Raw genomic sequence first — 20,793 nt, forward strand, 5'->3', positions numbered from 1 at the left:
TGAGGAATTGCATCAGACTGATACAATGCACCTAGACACTGATTTCAATCCCAAAGAGGATTTCAGCTATCAAGTCGACCAAGTGGAACAGGATCCTTGGTACATCGACAGCGGTGCATCATCTCATATGACAAATCATCAGGAGTGGTTCACAGAAATGAAGCCATTAGAAGGACAAAAGAATGTCATCTACACAGCAGACACAATACACCGAATCCGGTTCAAGGGACAGGGGTTATCCCTATGAACAATTTCACTGGTACAAAAGGATTAGTCAAAGATGTGCTCTATGTTCCGAAGCTTAGCAAGAATCAGCCTTCATGAAATTTTGCAAAAATCACGGCATTCGAAGACAATTCACATGTGCAGATACTCCTCAGCAAAATGCAAGAGCTGAAAGGAAGAATGGGACTTTAGCAGACAGTGCTAGAGCAATGCTTAGTGAAAAGCATCTTTCGAATCAGTATTGGTCAGAAGCAATAGCTACAGCTAACTACTTGCTTAATCGGCTTCCTACCGAACCGATACAAGGTATGACTCCTTATGAAGCATTCACTGGACACAAGCCACGCATTGGGCATCTCCGCATATTTGGTTGCATAGCATATGCCCACATACATGATGATCATCGCAGGAAATTGGATGCGAAGTCACGCAAATGCATCATGGTTGGCTACAGTGAAGAAAGCAAAGCATACAAATTGTATGATCCCATCAACCGCAAAGTCATTATCTCCAGAGATGTAATCTTCGATGAGGAATCAGAATGGAAAACCTCACCTACACAGCAGATAGAAGCATCGACTTCATAGTCACCTACAGAACAGGTTGATGAAGAAGAGCAAGAATTGCCAGCAACACCCCAAGCAGCGCCACAACAGCTCAGATGGTCTACTAGGGAAAGCAGACCACCAGCCAGATTGACATATGCTCAGAAAGGCAAAGCAATTTAGGTGGAAACCACCAACTATGCTCTGATGACTACCATCATGGCTACAGAAGAGCCAGTGTACTTCGAAGACGCAGTAGACAAGCCAGAATGGCAAACTGCTATGAATGAAGAAATGGATGCTTTGTATAAAAATAACACTTGGGAATTATGCGACCTTCCACCAGGAAAGAAGGCCATAGCCAACAAATGGGTATACAAAGTGAAGTACAATCCAGATGGCAGTATTCAGAGATACAAAGCCAGATTAGTTGCAAAAGGATTTGCACAACAATATGGCCAAGATTATGATGAGACTTATGCTCCAGTAGCAAAGATGGATTCCATACGGTTCTTGATATCACTAGCAACACTCAGTAAATGGAATGTCTATCAGCTAGATGTCAAAAATGCATTTCTCAATGGTTATCTAGACGAGGAAGTCTACATGCAACAACCAGCCGGTTATGTTGAACCAGGAAAGGAGAACAAGGTTTGCCATCTCAAAAAAAGTCTCTATGGCTTAAAGCAAGCACCCAAAAGTTGGTACAGCAGAATTGACAAGTATTTTGCTAATCTGGGATACATGAAGTCCAATGCAGATCATACTCTCTACTACAAAGTTCAAGGGGAAGATATTACTATTGCCCTTTTGTACGTAGATGATCTGATTGTGACAGGAAGCAAGGATAGCTTCATCAGAAAATTAAAACAAGACTTATCTACAGAGTTCGACATGAAAGATCTTGGACTTATGCACTATTGTCTTGGAATTGAGTTCTGGAGAGATTCAGATAGCACATTCATGAGTCAGCTCAAATATGTTGACAGTCTCCTGAAGAAGTTTCATATGGCAGATTGCAAGGTGCAGCCACTCCCATGGAACAGAGTTTGAAACTTACTAAAGATTCAGAAAAGCCTACAATCAATGACAGATACTATAGGCAACTCATTGGATCTCTTATATATCTGACAATCACACGGCCAGATATTTGTTATGCAGTAAGCTCACTAGCACAGTTTATGGCAAATCCAAAACAGTCTCACGAGAATGTAGCCAAAAGAGTCTTGAGATACATCAGAGGTACAAGATAGTTTGGCATACAATACAGAGGAAGTCATCCACGGCGGTTGCATGGATACTGTGATAGTGACTATGCTGGAGATCATGAGACTAGGAGATCGACACAGGGATATGCGTTTTTCCTTGGTCAAGGTGCTATATCATGGTTGTCAAACAAACCGCCAGCTGTTTCTTTGTCTTCGACTGAAGCAGAATATAGAGCACTCACTACAGGTGCATGTGAGGCTATATGGCTCAGAAGACTATTGTCAGAAATAGATTACTTTGATGAGTCAAAGCCAACAACAATATACTGTGATAATCAATCGGCTCAAGCATTGGCCAAAAATCCAGTATATCACTCCAGAACAAAGCACATTGATGTCAGAGAGCACTTCATCAGAGAAAGAGTGTTACTTGGTGACATCACACTGCAGCATTGTGATAGCAAAGAAAATGTTGCAGACATCTTTACCAAACCACTCGGTAAAGAGCTATTCGAGAAACACCGACTAGCTCTTGGTTTGATGCAGAGGAAGGACATTCCCATTAAAGGGGTGTGATGGAATGTAATGCTCAGTCCTTCTTCGATTCCCTAGAATCATCATCTTGAGGGAAGGCCTACTTCATGATGTTGATCTTGAGGGAAGGTGTTGAGAGTTCACACTCAACATCATGTGATCATGTGTGCATAGCACCATCACGTGATCATATGTGCATAGCACTAATCTTATAGAGTGCTATAAAGGAAAGGGTTAGATCCCCTAACCCTAAGCCTAAAAGGGTTTGTATATATTCTATTTTTTCAACTAATTCTAGTGTACAGTTAGTCATTTTGTGGTGTGCTCTCTAGCTGTGCCCTCTCTTCATATTTTGTCAGAGGAAGTAGAAGGAGATAGCGCAAATGAAGAATGTCCATGATTAAAGCTTTGTATTGAAGTCCATTGAAGGATTTTATTTGGGTACTAGGCAAGAAGCCAATCCAAGACAATTATAATCAGAGTCATCACCTCCTATGTCAAATGAGAGTCAAAATATGCACTGGATGTCACCCAAGGGTCAAGGCTTGCTAAGACAATAGGGAGTTAATGCAGATGGCACCTAGCAAGGGACTATCACATTGAGCAATAAGACAATGGGGAGTCAATGCACCCAAGGGGCAAGCCTTGGCAAGACAACTTGTGGGAGTTAATGCAGATGGCACCTGTATTTTGCACTGGATGTCACCCAAGGGTCAAGGCTTGGCAAGACAATAGGGAGTTAATGCAAATGGCACCTGGCAAGGGACTATCGCATTGAGCAATGAGACAATGGGGAGTCAATGCACCCAAGGGGCAAGGCTTGTTGGCAAGACAAGTGGGAGTCAAATTATGCAGATGGCACCTGGCAAGGGACCGTCGTGACATTGAGCAATAAGACAATGGGGAGTCAAATTATGCAGATGGCACGAATTGAGGCTCTTTAAGAGCAACAATTTAAATTGTAAACATATGTTCAATCTATATCATTTTGGATATAAAGAATCTAGCTGAGAGCAACGTCTCTCAATGTAATAATATAATAATAGCTATAATTGCTATTATACCTCTTTGGTTCAATACAAAACTTGGGTCTTATGGCATCATGTCTTTTTTCTATTTATCAAAAGTTTTAAAAATTTTGTGCATATTGCGAGTGACAATGTTATTTTCATGAAATATTTAAGTCTCCTTTCATGGATTTATAAATTTATCACGTCAAGGAAAAACGTCAAGGAAAAATATTAAAAATAATTAAATTAACAAATAACTTAGATATAGCTAGAATTTCTAATATAGTATTATTTCAAATTCTTGCATGTTGGTGCAAAAGTATAGATTGAAAAAACAATATTTTTATGTGAATATGATAGTGCCACAAAGTGAACTTTTGATATGGGAAGAATATTTTCAGAAAGTAAAATTTTGATTTGGGAAGGATATTTTCACAAAGTAAACTTGTTTATTTGGGATGAGTTATTTCCAAAGAAGGCATCCATATAGATCTTGACAATGCAAAAGTGATTCAAGAATGGCCAAGGCTTAAAACAGTGAGAGATGTGAGGAGTTTTATTGGTTTGGCACAATATGAGAGAAAACATATCAAGGATTTTTCTAAAATAACATCGCCTTTGACATACGTGATAAAGCAAGAAAACAAAATTTTATGGAATGAAAAATGTCAAGAACCTTTTGATACATTAAAAGCAAAGGTGGTAGAAAATTGCGTCTTGAAGATACTTGAGTTGGGAAAACCTTTTATTGTGACTTGTGATGTGAGTGGGACACAAATTGGATGTGTTCTTTCTCAAGATGGTATAGTGGTGGAATATGAGTCTAGAAAACTTAGAAAACATGAAAATAAATACCCCACTCATGATCCTGAATTGCTTGCTATTGTTCATGCTTTGAAACATTGGAGACATTTTCTACTTGGTGTGAAGTTTAAAATTCGAATGGATCATCAAAGTTTGAAATATATTCTTACTCAACCTTTGTTGAATACTGGACAGAGGTCATGGATGGATCTTCTTTTTTAATATGATTTTGAGATTAAATACATTAAGGGCAAAGAGAATAAGGTGGCTGATTCTTTGAGTAGACGTCCTCTTGTGAATGCCCTAACCATTGTTCGTTCTAATTTAATGGAAAACATTAAGGCTGAAATTCAATAGGATCCTTTTTATGTTTCTATCCTTGACAAGCTTGCCAAGAATCATTCTGAGAGAGTCGAGGGAAGATTTCACTTAGTAAATGGAAATTTGTATTGTAATGATAGACTGTGTGCCTCATTCTTCTTTTAAAGCTAAAATTTTGCATGAATGTCATGATGCACCATTCTCTAGACATGCAGGATATAACAAAACATATAGCAAGGTTAGAAAGTCTTTATTTTGGCCTAATTTGAAGAATGATGTCTGTTTCTATGTTAGGGAATGTTTACATTGTCAACGAGTCAAAATTGAACAACATAGAATGTCAGGTCTAATGAAACCCCTAGACATTCCTCTTTGAAAGTGGGAATCTATTTCAATGGACTTCATCACTAAATTGCCTACTACTAGAGGGGGTTATGATAGTATTCTTGTTGTTGTTGTGATCGTTTAACCAAAATGGTCCATTTCTTTCCAATGAAAAAGACTGATGGTGCTCTTGAGGTAGCAAAATTATTTGTAAGAGAAATCTTTCACTTGCACGGTATGCGTAAGAGTATTGTTTTTTATAGGGATTGAAAGTTCACATCTAATTTTTGGCATGCTACACTTAAATCCATAGGAATTGAGCTTAAAATGAGCATAGCATTTCATCTGCAAATAGATGGGGAAATTGAAATAGTAAATCGTTTTTTGGAAGACATTCTTAGAATGTATGTTAATGAGAAGCAAACTGATTGGATTGAATTCTTATCTTTGGCTGAGTTTGCTTATAATAGTTCATGGCATAGCTCAATTCAAATGACTCCCTTTGAAGCTATATATGGCCAAAATTGTCATTCACCAGTTAATTTCTCTGATTTTGAGAACAAAGTTGAGATTTTTAAACAAATGCTTGAGAGGATGGATGAGGAAGTCAAACACATCCGACATTGTATTAAAAGAGCACAGGACAGACAAAAACGTTATTATGAGAAGAACCATAGTTTTCGAGAATTCAAGTTGGGTGACATGGTATTTTTGAAAATCATTCCTAAGAAAAGTAATTTAATTCTTGGTAGAGATAGAAGGCTCTCATCTCGTTTTGCAGCACCTTTCAAAATATTAAAGCGAGTGGGAACATTGGCTTACCAACTTGAATTGGCTCCAAATATCAAAGTACATCCTATTTTTCATGTGAGCTTATTGAAAAGTTATTTTGCTAATCCTTCCCATGTTTTGCTGGACACATCTAGAATTCAAGAAGATGGAACATTGAAGATTGAACCCCAACTTATTTTGGATAGACAAACCAACAACTTAGAAACAGAACAATAGTAGAAGTTTTGGTAAAATGGGATGTATATCCTATAGAGGATGCTACTTGGGTAGATTTAGATTCACTTATTGCTGAGTTTCCTTGTTTTGAACTCTGAGGACAGAGTTTTTCAAAGAGGGGGCGATTGTGACACTCCATATTTTGTGTATAAATTTCTTTTTAGTTTTATTAGTAGTAATTATTTGTGAAATTTATTTTCATGTCAATTTTAAGTTTTGAAAATGCTAATAAGTTATTTGAGATTTAACAAATCCAAAAAATATATATATATTTATTTATATATATGCATGGGAGTTGTATATGAAGTTTGCAGGTTTAAAGGAAGGTCCAGCTTTACAGATTCTAAAGTCAAACTTGGAAAGGAGTGATTGATTTAAAAAGAACTAAAGCTATTCCTAGAATGGTCCAAGAATGGAGCAAATTGGTCGTTCGTGAAGGGCAAGAAAAGTAGGATAAAGTGGAAAAGCCAGCTAAAAGTGGGGAAAAGCACGTTGCACCTTTCTTGGATAAAAACAATAGTCACTATTTTGACCATAACTTTTGATTCCGATTGAGGAGCTCTTTTTTTAGTTGGAAATTTGGGATTGCTATCTACAACTTTTTAACAGAGGTTGAGATCTAATTCCATGATCTATCAAATCGAAAACTCAAAATACGTAGAGGCACCAAAGCAGCATATTTCAGAAGCTCCGAGATTGAGAGTGAGAGTGAAATTCTTCGTTCATCTATGATTGTATCATCTTGAGTGAGAGTCAGATTCATTGAAACACCTTAGCATTAGTGAGAGTGAAAAATCTGATTCAAGTGAGAGTGAGAGAGTGAGAATAGCTCGGGGGTGGTCGGTAGTTCGAGCTCTGTACATGGAGTATTGTGACTCCACGATTGATTGTAAACGATTTTGATTCAACAAAAAGTCTTCTTCTATTGTATTTTAGTTTTCTCCTTCTCTCTGTAGGATCAATCTTGATTTCAAGGTTCAGAGCATCTCAAAAGACGTATGCTTGCTTGAGAAGGACTTGCTTGTGCACATAGTTGATGAGGTGGCCATTGCAGGTACTGTTCATAGTCGGTGGATGTTTTTTCTCGAGCGGTTTATGAAAGCTTTGAAGGGATTCTTAAGACAGAGAGCAAGACCAGAAGCAAGCATGGGGGATGGCTTATGCAAGAGTCATTAGTATATATCACGGAGTTTCTTGCATCCATGGATCTCGATATGCCACAAGCTTGGCATAACAAGGATGATGATCACATCGTTGGTGAGGTTCCCCAAGGAAAAGGGATCGAATGAAATATGAGCAAACATCAAATGGAGAAATTCAATAAGTTTTGTATCCTCAATAGGAGATGCAGAAGTATATTGCGATATATGAAGCGACCAAAGGAGAAAGAATAAATGCAAGGAGGAGATTCAGAGTAATGTACAGGCAAGCGCAACCATATCCATGGGATCTAGCCTTCTCCCCACTCACATGCCACTTGATTGGCTACAACTGGCTCTACGTAAAGCCGAACATGACGGAGAGACAATAAACAAGCGCGAGCGATAATTATCATCTGGATGTATGATGCATGTAAGCTTCTTACCTCTTGACATAATTAAGTAATTATTTGTGGCAATATATGCTATAAAATAGATGCATCCTCATTGTCTTAATGATCCTCTTTTGCAGTACAAAAAGTACAGTTCATTATGGTCATATGGACGACATTTTCACATGGAATGCATTGATTCAAAGAGAGTCACGTATGATTGTGGAGTCATGGCTAACTTCACACAAGATAGCCGAGAAAGTGGTTCAAATACCAATCTTCTCTCCTCGCAGTTGGATTATTGTGGGACCATATGCGAAATCTATGAAATTGAATTCAGATGTTTGAGTATTTTCATTCTTTATGTAAAATGGTTTAGAACTATTGACAACGGTCCCCATGCAACAGTGAGGAAAGACAATAGTGGTTTCTTCACAATAGACTCCACCAAAATTTGGACCGATCAAAGCGATACTTTTGTTCTTCCCGAGCATTGTGAGAAGGTGCATACTAATGATTTAATTAGTCAAAGCTTTCATTTTTAAAGATCAATTGGTACATGTACTTAAGCATAATTTCATATAATTGATGGCGTTTGGCACCCATCTTCAATATAGGTGGTTTTTCATCCAGATCATTCTGATCCAAGATGGTGGTAGGTGATCCAATTTGTACCACGAAGTAAGCAAATTTTTGAAGATAGAGATGTGGATATGGAGATGCCACTACCAATGCCGAATCCAATTAATCTAGATGGATCTAGCAAAGAAGATGAAGATCACAATATGAGCACATAATGACATCATATGGGAGGAAGATGGAGATCATGATATTGAGGAAGAAGATGGCGATCATCAAGAATCACCCGACTTTATTGAAGAAGATGATCAAGTCTTAGGTGAACGTACAATGCCAGAGTACGATGATGATATAGGAGATCAACTCGGTATAGAGTAAGACTTGTTTGGCATGCTAGACTTGGCTCAGGATGGAAGCCGTTGATGTAAATGCTCTTCATTGATTTTTTTCATCTCAAACTTGGACATGAATATATGAGCTTCAAACTTGATGTACATGATGTTATAAATTTATTCTTTCAAAGGATAAAACATGTATAAAGAGAAATTTTTTTTGTGATTGGGAAAAACTATCTTTAAAGTTCGGTATGGGGAAAAACAATCTTTGTAAAAAATCGCTATAGGAAAGTGTCTCAAAGTCACTATATAACGACCTTTTACAAGTCTGGCAAATATTGCTATATACCAACGTTTAATAAACGTCGCTCCCTGGGTAGCCAAAACCGTTTGGGAGTGGAGACGCGCCCCAGGAGGCACCAGAACCATTTGAGGAGAAGTGGCCCAGGAAGGGGCATGAGGATCGCAGGATCCATGAACGGCGGTCTAGGGGATGACACACTGTGGCTGGGAGCAAAAACCATCATCTAGGTTCACGACGTGCCAGGGCTCGTGTTGGCCAGAAAATGCAGAGGCATCGCGAGACACGGAACGAGCTGAGATTAGCTCTAGGTGTATCTGGGGCTGATGAGTCCTAGGTGCGCGTGAGGTGAGGGGGCCGGGTCAAGGAAGATCCACTGCAGAGAAAAACTAAGGGCCAAGGACCTGGTCCCTAACACTTGGTACAGCGATGTTTATTAAACATTGGTATATAGCAACATTTGCCAGCTTGTAAAAGGTCGTTATATAGTGACTTTGAGACATTTTTCTATAGCGATGTTTTACAGAGATTGTTTTTCCCCATACCGAACAACGACACATTTTTAAACCCGCTTTTCTTACCGATGATTAGTGCCCCATGCACTAAATATTAGTGCTTAACCGTCGAAATAACCGTCTGTAGTAGTGAAGGCATGAGGGCTCCACATTCAAGAGTTTTAATATGTAAGTTATTAGACTAATAAAAGAGAAAATACACTCCATTAGGGGAGAAATGGGGTCTCAAAAGGCCCTCATAAGGAATGGATTAATCCTAATAAAACGGCCAAGGTAGCTCCCAAAAATTCCAAACTCCCCCTCACCTAGGTGGGTTAAGCCCACAAGTGAGCCCACCTCTTACACAACTCTTACTAGGTGGGAACTACAAAATTCAAAAATTAAAATTTGAATTTTGGATTCCCTCCCTCCTTCTCTCTCCTCCCTCCCTCCCTCCCCCTCTCCTCTCCCTCCCTCCCTCCCGCTCGCCCTCCTCACTCCCCCCTCCTCCTCCCCCTCCCTCCCCCTCCTTCCTCCCTCCTCCCCCTCCCTTCTCCTCCCCCTCCCTCTCTCCACCACGCATGCTCCTTCTATTAAATTACACGGTGCAATGGAACAGAAATTGAACAAAGAATAGAGAGTACACAGTAAATTGGAGATGAACAAAATTTTCCTTCAATACTAATGTAGTACAGATGATGGCTCCGTCCACCCATGCGCTCCCACAGTGGAGCTAAAATGGCAATCTAGATAGATACTAGGTGAAAAGCTACTAGCTAGAAGATCTCTGTTGGAAGATCTTATATGGTACAATGGACTGGGGAGGTTGCCTCTTTATAGTTATGAGGGCGGTAATCAAATCAACATAGTCGGTGGAACTGACCAGTCAACCTAGTCAATGAAGCCAACCAGTCAACCTAGTCAGTGGAACCGACTAGTCGTCCATGGAATATTTCCTATACCATCGCCAGCAAGAATAAGGGGCTCCCACACAATCACCTTTCTACCATCAATGATCTCATTGATAGACCTCATCTGACATGCAAGTCAGGATCCATCCAGTGTCCCAGGCTGACACATGGCTTCTCCTCATGTGGGGGCCTTACAACTTGAGCACCTTGGACCACTCGTGGTTCCCAGGAGGGTGGGGCATTGAACATATCTAACACCCCCCCTCAATGTCTACCTGTAGGTGAACTACTTCTTGACCCAATGCTGAGTCTCTAAAGATGACCTTGAAGCTGATCCTTCCCGAGTGCCTTGGTGAAGATATCTGCTCCATTTTGCTCTATTGGACAATAGACCAATTCCACTATCCTGTCCTCAATCAAATCATGCACATAGTGATACTGAATCTCTATATGTTTTGTGGGTGCATGAAACACTGAATTTTTAGTAATGGCCATGCAACTTTGATTGTTGCACCTCATCACAATTGCCTCATCCTCTTTCATTCCCATGTACCATAAGATCCTCCTCAGCCACACTGCTTCACAAGTGGCAAAACATGCTACCTTGTACTCAGCCTCAGTAGAAGACAATGCCACTATTGGTTGTTTCAACTGATTTAAGAGAAGATACCTAAACCTAAAGAGAAACAATATCCAGAAACTGATTTCCTGGAATCAACATCTCCAGCCCAATTTGAGTCACAATGACCAGCCAAGGAAGTGCCTGTACCATAAGTGATGCCATAATCAAGAGTGCCCTTCACATACCTGAGCACCTGCATCCTTGCATTCCAATGATTCTCCCAGGGCTTATTGGAGAACTCTTCTCAGACCCCCTCTACTCACTTCTGAACAAAAGCTCACTACTACCTCCCCACAAGCTACCTGACCTTGTTCTAAGTGTTTGAAATGTGGTGACTCTCCACCTCTATCTTATTTCCCTTTGTGTTTGCATGGTGCCTCTGCCTTGGTGCATCTCGCCTTGGTGCTTCTCTCTTTGTGCTCACGTGATCTCTTGATGCTCGGTCGATTGAGTCGATAGCTTCTTTTCTCTTTGGTTGTCTTGGCTTCTCTCCTTATGTACTTTGGTGATGACTCCTTTACTTATGCTCTTTCTTTGGTCGTGACTTCTACATGGCTGGCCCCTTCCAGCTGCTTCTTGTTGAGCCTCTTCCTGTTGCCATCACTCCGTATGCTATTGAAGCCCTCGCCTCTCTTCTATTCTTCGATCCTTAGAGCCGCCTGGGCTGATACCATTTTGAATAACGTGGCGCAGTGGAATAGAAATTGAACAAAGAATAGAGAGTACACAGCAAATTGAAGATGAACAAAATTTTCCTTCAATACTAATGTAGTACAGATGATGGCTCCATCCACCCGTGTGCTCCCACAGTGGAGCTTAGATGGCGATCTAGACAGATACTAGGTGAAGAGCTACTAGCTGGAAGATCTCTACTGGAAGATCTAATCTGGTACAATGGATTGGGGAGGTCGCCTCTTTATAGCTATGAGGGCGGTAATCGGATCAACATAGTCGATGGAACCAACCACTCAACCTAGTCAGTAAAGCTAACCAGTCAACCTAGTCGGTGGAACTGACTAGTCATCCATGGAATATTTAGGAAATATTCCCTATACCGTCACCAGCAAGAATAAGCCTGCTCCCACACAATCACATTTCTACCATCAACAGTCTCATTGATAGACCTCATCTGACATGCAAGTCAGGATCCATCCAGTGTCCTAGGCTCACACATGGCTTCTCCTCATATGGAGGCCTTAAACTTGAGCACCTTGGACCGTTGGTGGTTCCTAGGAGGGTGGGGCATTGAGCATATCTAACACCTTCTCCCCTCCCCCTCCCTCCCTCCTCCATGCCTGCTCCTCCTCCCCTCCCCCTCCCTCCTCCTCCATGCCTACTCCACCTACCCCCTCCCTCTTGTTCCTCTCTCCCTGCTTCTCCACGCCTACTCCTCCTCACTCTTCACACCTGCTGGTCCTCCCCCCTTCCCTTGTCCTCCACGCCTGTTGGTCCTCCCCCTTGATCCCTTCTCTTCAACTATTGGTCCTCCCTCCCCCATCCCTCGTCATCCTCACCCTCACCCTTCCTAAGTTGTAGACAATATCATTTCGAACCATTACTAGATGCATTTGGAGTAATAGGATTTGCTCCTTAGATTTATTATTCCCCAAGTTCTATTGCAAAGCTCTTCAAACACTAGAAGCTCCATCTCGACATGTAGAGCAGTCTCTTTCCTTTAAACTTATTCAAAAGTTATAAATCATGTCCTAACTTCGTGGGTCATTCGATTCACCCATTCAACAAGCGGAACTCACTTGTCTCCCTCCCTTGCCTTCATCATCTTATAGATTATGCCACATAAAATCCTATTAGTTTTCTCAACTAACCCATTGCAACAACCTAAAACATTGTGGGCGGAGATGAATTCCAATGCTAACTAAGAGTTGCTCCATCAAACCATTGAGCACATCACCATGCAACCATGGGGCATTGTTTGTCACACAACAAGACAAAGCAGCTATAGGCGTGCCTGATAGATTCACAAAATAGTGGACGCAACTATAGGCGTAGATAGAATTATTAAAATTAGACACGTGTCTATTAGCATGGTTATATTAACCCATCTATTACCTAGGTTATTAACACATCTAATAGTGCATCTACACTGTATATTAGACGCATTTATACATGCGCAACAGAGTTTGAAAATTTTCTAGAGGCTGATAAATGTGCTTCACTGCTTTCCAAACATTGCCCATGATTACCAAATCATATAATTTTAAAAAAATATCAATACTAGTTCTTGCTTTGCCAAAACTTTGTGGAGTCAATAGTTACAAATCCACTTGCATGGCATTTGATTTTTGCATTAGGGCCTCTTTCCACCATGTCCATAAACCACTTAACATCCAAAACAATGACTCCATTGGCTCCCTCAAATCTAGCAACGACCCTGCAATCTTGTGTGTTTCTCTTATCATTAATCCATTGTGTCCAAAACTGCTTGCCCTCACACCATATAGCAATAAACATAGTACACTACACCAAGACAAAATTAGTTGAATAAGCAATCTAAATTGTTGAAAGTTCCTAACTTATGCATAATATTCTATATACTAACCTTTCCTCTAGCATACTCCCATTCGTCCATTGAGATATGTATCCCCTCATCTCTGTCTGCTCTTTCCATTTCGTCAAGTAGCCAATCGACATGAATGAATATCATTTGGAAGTGCTCTTAGATGCTCAGGGTATAGCACACAAGCTCCATGGTGTTTACAAAAGAGGGTCCTTTCTCCTTGTCTTCTTGCCTTTGCATCCTCGTATCTTGTCACCCATCTTTTCATCACATCACTATTAAGCATGCAATAGAGTTTTAGATTATTAAGAAACTCCTTGTCCATTACTTTGCTCTGTCCTTTCCCTTGAGGCACAATAGAGGTCATCCTTAGGTCTTCTTCATCTCTCCATAGTCGTGGGAGAGAGCTATCCACATCAACAAGAAACTCAAAAATATATACAAGTGACTCTTGTACCAACCAACCCTCGGCCATGCTACCTTCGGCCTTGCATTTTGACTCACAAAACCCTTCAAGGTCTTCATGAAGCACTCGAGGAAGAACAACCATCGTGCATGTACAGCAAGCTCATCCACCAAATGCACTATGAGATGTAGTTGGCTTGTAAGAATAGAATGTGGAAAGGTCTCCTCCACTAAACCAACCACCTCCATTGACATAACTCAAGCATCCTCAAGAATGGTGGGATCTATTTCCTTTGAGCTCACATACCTAGAAAGAAAAAAGTGCACCATATTAGCAATATGAAAACCTTGCATCACGCATTGATACACTTTACATTTTGTATAGTGTGAAGTACCTCACAAGCTCTCCCATCTTGTAAATACAATTCTTCATGCCCTTTGATGCACTATGAGAAATGCTAATAGGTAGTATGAACTAAAACATGAGAGATGGCTGATTAGTTGCTTCTACACTCACAAATTTGGAAGAAAAAAGAGATTATGCCAAGTCATACTTACTTGGAGCATCGTGTGCCAATCATGCTCGATTTCAAGCCATATAATTGCTCTACACCTCTTTTCTTGCTCTTTGTAAAGAACCCCTTCAAACACCTCATGCATCCAGTGGGAGTATGAATTTTAGTGATAGCCCACTTCATCTCCACACCATCTCTAGCTTTGATAACTTCCATGGTGCACCAAGTAAAAAGACACGCCCATTTGGCCTCTCTTGTCGCCAAGCTTCACGTACCCTCCCTATTGTACATAGATCCTCCGTTATGCTTAAGGAATCCCATGTCCCATTCAAATGTTCCCAAATGGTAGGCGCCACATTCTTGAAGATATGCATGGGATCAAGCAGTTGATTGGGACCAATATGGTAGCCAATAAAAGATGGAGTATCTAAAGAAAAGATGGTGTTAGCATGCAATATTTATTTCCATTGAATATAACACACAATCTTTAAAACCCTTACTGGCTCATGCCACGTGGAGAGGAGTCATGAAAAGGTCCCCATTTTGCTTCCAATCTCCTGCAGTGAGTGACTATGGGGGGACTTCATTCCAAGGGGCGACATATCTAGGATGATCAGGTGGAAGGAATCGATGGTGATTCTCATATATGACCTTATTCAAGTCCTCTGGCCATGAAGCAACTAGCGAAGGACCATAAACATGACATGCATGGTAGCCCGATGTAGTGAGACCTAAACAATAGACATCCAAGCTTTAAAAGAGTATGGAGGCATGACAAAGTCTGATATGGTCAAGAAACTTGTTTGTTTTGCATGTGATGGTGCTTGAGTCTTGCAAGGTTGTCGGAACGGTGTCTCTATACAAATAGAAACAAAATATGTTGCTTACTATGTTGGGATACATTGTATGGCTCATCACACAAATCTAGCTTACAAAGTTGTATCCACATTTCCATCAGTACAACGAATCGAGACTTTGGTTAAAAAAAGCTACTCTTACTTTTGCAAGAGTCCAAAAAGATACAATCAACTTAGAGTTATTGCAGAAGCAGTGGGTACAAAAGAGAGAAAGATTTTGAAGAATGTGGATACTAGATGGATAGCTTTGGTTCAGCGAGTGAAAAGATTATGGGATGAATACACGACTTTGGTCTATTTAATGCATATGGAGGCAAAAGAAGAGTTTGAAAAGGAAGATATTTTGTATCATAAATTGACCAATATAGATTCGATATTGGGATTGTGTGGAATTATTCCACTTTTAGACAAAATGAATATGTTGAGTAAAATGTCTCAATCAAAGGATATTTATATCAATGAATATGTCAAGGCAATAAAACTCACTAATTTGAGTTTAACAACAACATATGATAAGAAGTCAACCTTCAGTTTTCAAGACAAGAAATTGTTTTATAATTGGAAAAGTTTAATAGACCTAGATGGGGATTCCTCTCTTTTAACATGTGACTAAGAAGGATATGTTTGCCTTCGTGCAAAAAATCAGGTTTTCAGGATGATGAGAGAAAACAAACGACACAAAAGACTACAATACATTAAAAAAGAGGCTTTTTTAAAGAAAGTACAAACAGTGAAAAATGCCCTTAGTGAAGGTGCAAGTATAGTGGTAGATGAGATCAGAAGTAGGTTTCCACAAAATGACCTAATGGAAGCATTTACCATCATATTTCCACATTTTTGGGTCAATGGATCTTATGAAAGTATCAAAGAAGGTCTAAAGAATCATTTGGATGCTCTCAAAGAACACTTTGGATGGGACATTAACATGGACAATATAAAGTACAATGGTTTGTTGGATTTTGGAAAGCTTTATTCACAGTCTTTCCTTTTTGGAGGTCATGCACCAGCAAAGTAATTTAATGGAAAATGTTCAGATGCAAGGTTCGATGGTTCGGCTTTGGAACGAGCTCTCTCCCAATACATTCCTACAAGATAACATTTTTTAGTACTTCAAGCTTGCAAATTTATGTCAAACCTTTATTCTTGGCTCAGTTGAGGATTAAAGGTGTTTTAGTACTCGCGGTTACTTGAAGAATAAGCTTTGTAAATAAGCTAGATGATAACTTAGATCTTAGATTAGTTTTTTTGGACTATTTAAACTAGACTTTGAGAATTCTCTTCCCCCATTGGATTTGAAGGATATTCATTATCCTTAAACAATTTTATGTTTTGCATACTCTATACATCCTAAATGCTAGCTATTTCATGTATTTTGAAATTATGTAAAATGGAAAAGAGAGAGTTTTCAATATAATTAGTTTTTAGTATATTTGTGAAAATTGAAAGTTTTTTAAATGCTCTAGAATATTTGCCAAGTTCTGAAACAAAAATTATAACAAAAGATGTAATTCGCCAATGCTTTGAAACTTTTAAAAATAATTTATGAAAAATTTCGCGAGTATATTATAATACTATATTTCTAACCTTCGATGAAGACATCTCTGAATCCTTTATATCACATTTTGTTGAATAAGGATGAAAGGACCTGATAGATCAGGACAGGAGCAAAGGCAAGGGCAAGGGTGAGCCTGCTAAAGGGAAGCCCAAATTTGATGGAGGAGAAAACTCTTCACATGAAGGTAACAAGAAAAAGAGAAAGAAACAAAGGAACTGCTTCTACTATGATGAGTAAGGAAGGTAAAAAGACTGCAATAGATGGCACACCTATATTAAATAGGTGACAGGGATACCTGGTTTTGGTCTAGCTGGAGGCAAATAAGGATCATCAAGAAGGGGGGTTATTGCAAGGCACATGCACCTAGGTGGTGAGGTCTTTAGCAAGCAAGATGATGGCTTGCAACAAGCTCAAGAAGAAGGTGAGGTGGGCAACAAGGAAGTTGGCTAGTACAAGGACTAATTGGGTTGGCTAGTGCTAGCCAACCAAGTTGAGTTAGGTAGATCAAAGGACTGGGATTGTTAGGAGAACGTTTTGGTATTGGATCTTGTCTAGTTTTGTGGATGGACTGAAGTATAAAGTGTTGCTTCTATAATTGTCTTTGAGCATAGTCTATTTGCTAGTCTGAGTACAGACTTGATAAAGCTTGATTCCATAGTGAAACACTTCCACATGTAATTCCTAGTTTAATCTATTAGTATTCCACTGCGGAATACCCTTTGTGTGGGATTTCAGTTCTCTAAGAAGGACTCCTTACAGTTCTTCTTCATGTACATTATGGCCATGTTATCCAATAGCTTTGTGGTGAGGTATATGGAGAGCTGATAGATGTTTCTTTCACAATAGAAGTGGAAGGATATGTCATTTATTTGGATGATATACTAATAGGAGACATGTGAGCTTGGGGGGTTCACCTCCAAAACATTTAGTGTACCATGTGCATTCAAAAGGAGGGGTATTTTAATTCCACTTTCAAAAAAATTTTAATAGGTTTACAATATTAATAGGAGCGGGTTTTTTATTTCAACTTTAGAAAAAAATTTATTAGTTCATAAGTAAAGAGGGGTTGTTTTATTGGGGGAAAAAAATTAGTTGAGGGGTGTTTTTAATACCCCTTGAATGCACATGATACCTAGTATTTCTTAGTGGTGCACCCCCCAAGCATGTGATTATGAGAAAGGTAAAATGGCCCTTGTGGGCATAGTGAGGAGTTATTGTTACTTGTGACTTAATCCATAGACACAAGGGGATACATACATCTCTGCTTTGCCATGGAGAGATTGGACATGTTTTTCTTATTGTTAGAGAGAAAAAGTAAGGAAGCCATACATATACACAAAGCTGAAATATTTTGTTTCAAATGGCAGAAGGATTTGTGGCTAATTTAGATAATGAGTTACAAGAACATGTGAGGATGAACAAGGAAAACAGGGACCATGTGAGCATAGTGAAAATTGTGTGACTTGCATCTCAATCCACACATAAATGTGGATAGCTTATAGGCTGACACATGGGCATCTGTGTGGGCAAACTATAGCAGCAGGAAGGGCTGCCATGTGGGTAGCATAGGGTGTAGCAAAAAGAAAAGGTGGCTGGCAGATTTGCCAACAAGAATGGAAGAGGAATGGCCATGTAGGCAGACTAGAAAAGCCAGCACAGATTGGCCAGGATTGGGGTAGCTGTAAGCTCAGCAAATGGCCCTATGTACAGGCTAGAAAGGGCCTTAAATCTCTATGATCTAGTTCCCAAGATGGACCACTTTATGGGGTTAGCATGCCACAAATATTTGTAGACTAGAGGGTCTTTAGGAAGGCCAATTGGTCAGAAAATTTTAGGGGACATAATAAATCCCTTTAATTTTATATAAAGGGTCCCTCCTATTATATGTAGAGCGGACAACATGAGCTGTTCATAGCTCAATAAGAGGCTAGGTCGAGTCCTTGATGGAGGAAGAGGGATCAAGGCTGCCACATGGAAGCTTGGGACATAGGCAAGGGATCAAAAGCCGGGGACAACTCCATGTGATGGGGAAGCTCTTGGAAGGTGTTGCAAGAGAGGGCTAGAGTAGGCTATGCTGAAGTCTAGAGAAGACTGGGTGCATGGACAAAAAGAGGAAGTGGGTAATGGGCAGCAAGGCAAAGCTTGAAGTAGCTTCCAAGGTAGAAGTGGTTTTTATAATGCAATCTAAAGGTGGGTAGCAAGTTTTCGGTGTCATTAATATTTCCCTCTTGTTGAGCAAACTTGGGCATGTAGTAACTAAGAGATGGGCACATGTATGTTGAGAACTACGTTGTTGTGTCCATCTTGACCTGTACTGATGTATATCCTCTCTCCTTTTGAGGATGCCATATCTTCTCATCAAAAAATATTTGGAGATAATTACAATACATCTTTCTTTTCTTGAAAAAAATAATACATCGTTCTGATATCTTAAAAGTAATTCAAGCTTCATGACCCCTTTGGTATACATTTGTTGTCTTATCATCTTGTAGATACTCGTAGTATCAATAGTTACATACATGGTGTGTTTTCTTACAATACTTTATCTATACAACGTCATGGATCCAGGATTGTATTTGGCAGACTTGTTCTATGTCCTAGTCAATGTAATCTACAATGGGATGGCTGAGTTCTTTAAGGTTGTTTGTTGGCTTTCTATGCTCTTATAATGGGTGTATTATAGGATCTTGTACTACTGGTATTCTTGTTATGATGTTCAGGTCAATCAATTGAATTGTAAGCCACCCTTATCATCTGTGTAAGCAATAAAATAAGTTTTTTTTAATTAGAATCAGTGCACATTTTATGGGAGGGATTTATTTAGAAATCTACCAAAAAGCAATTGATAGAAACAAAGCTTTAGCGATGTGTCTCTCTCTCTCTCTCTCTCTCTCTCTGTCTCTCTCTCTCTTCATGATAGAGTCAAATTGCAATCACTTCATGCAAGTTTCTTGTACATACAAAGATTTTCTTATGGATAATGGTTTCTTAGCCTTTATGCTTAACTTCTATATTTTTAATGAGCTAGGAGTTGTGGGGAATTAATATTACGTTAAAGTTTCAATCCATCTACTTTTTACAATATTTCAATGGGGATTATAGCTTGGCCTTTATGATTGACTTTTGGCTTAGCAATGAGCTATTAGTTATGGGGCATCAGAGCCAAGCTAAAATACCTTGAAGTATTTAAAATATCTTTTTCTTATAGATTGTAATTTGTCCATGGGAATTATGACTTGGATTTTATGCTTGACTTCTAGCTCATCATTGACTAGGGGTTATAGGGCATCAAGTCCAAGTTGCACTCACTTCAAGAAAGTTATCTACGTCTTACATCTTGCAATTTTATTTGGGATTATGGCTTGGCCTTCATGCTTGAATTATGGCTACATCAATGAGCTAGGAGTTGTGGGGCATCAAGGTAAAGTTGCAATCCTTCTACTTTCTATAGTGTTTCCATGGGGGTTATAGCTGTTAAGAGAGAAGAAGAAGAGACGATAGACACACCAAATAGACTCCCAAATACTGATTCATATTGATCACAAGTTACACATATATAGGTGAGACCTAGTTCAAGCTAGGGCAAGCTATATATAGCTCTAACACCCCCACTCAAACAAAGGTCTCTAGCTACGAATGAAAAAACCCTTGGGGAGCACAACGGAAAAACTCGAGCTCCTATATACAAGTATACAAAGTTGATCATTTGTACAATTATTTACAAGTATGTAATGCAGATGTGCATTTATATATAAAAGGTCACACATAGGTGTGTTAATCTTGGAAGAGAGAAGTTACAAGAACTCTAAGTTTTGATCATAGCATTGTGAAGTGTGCCTCACTTAGTCCTTTAGTGAGAATATCAGCAATCATCTGAGAAGTGGGACAATGTTCAATCATTATCATCCCTTTCTTCACTTCATGTTTTACATAATGGCAATGAACAACAATATGTTTGGATTTGTTATGCTGAACATAGTCTTTAGTCACACTTATGGCACTTTGATTATCACATCTGAGAGGAGTATTGGATGATGGAGGATGACCAATATCTGCCAGCAATTGTCGTAGCCAAACCAATTCTTGAACTGCTAGAGAAGCCGCTACATACTCAGATTCTATGGTAGAAACAACAACACAACGTTGGTTCTTACTTGCCCAAGAGACCAAGCAACCATTGATAAAGAAGCA

At 39.4% G+C, this 20,793-nt stretch overlaps 1 pseudogene; it reads left to right on the forward strand.

Annotated features, from left to right (window-relative positions):
• The first annotated feature begins 5,565 nt into the window (after positions 1 to 5,565).
• On the forward strand, positions 5,566 to 6,077 carry LOC147887662 (uncharacterized; annotated as a pseudogene).
• The last annotated feature ends 14,716 nt before the right edge of the window (positions 6,078 to 20,793 follow it).

This window comes from Dipteris shenzhenensis, chromosome 22 (assembly GCF_047967505.1).
Source record: "Dipteris shenzhenensis isolate YYH24624 ecotype China chromosome 22, Dip_SZ_1.0, whole genome shotgun sequence".
Lineage (NCBI taxonomy): Eukaryota > Viridiplantae > Streptophyta > Polypodiopsida > Gleicheniales > Dipteridaceae > Dipteris > Dipteris shenzhenensis.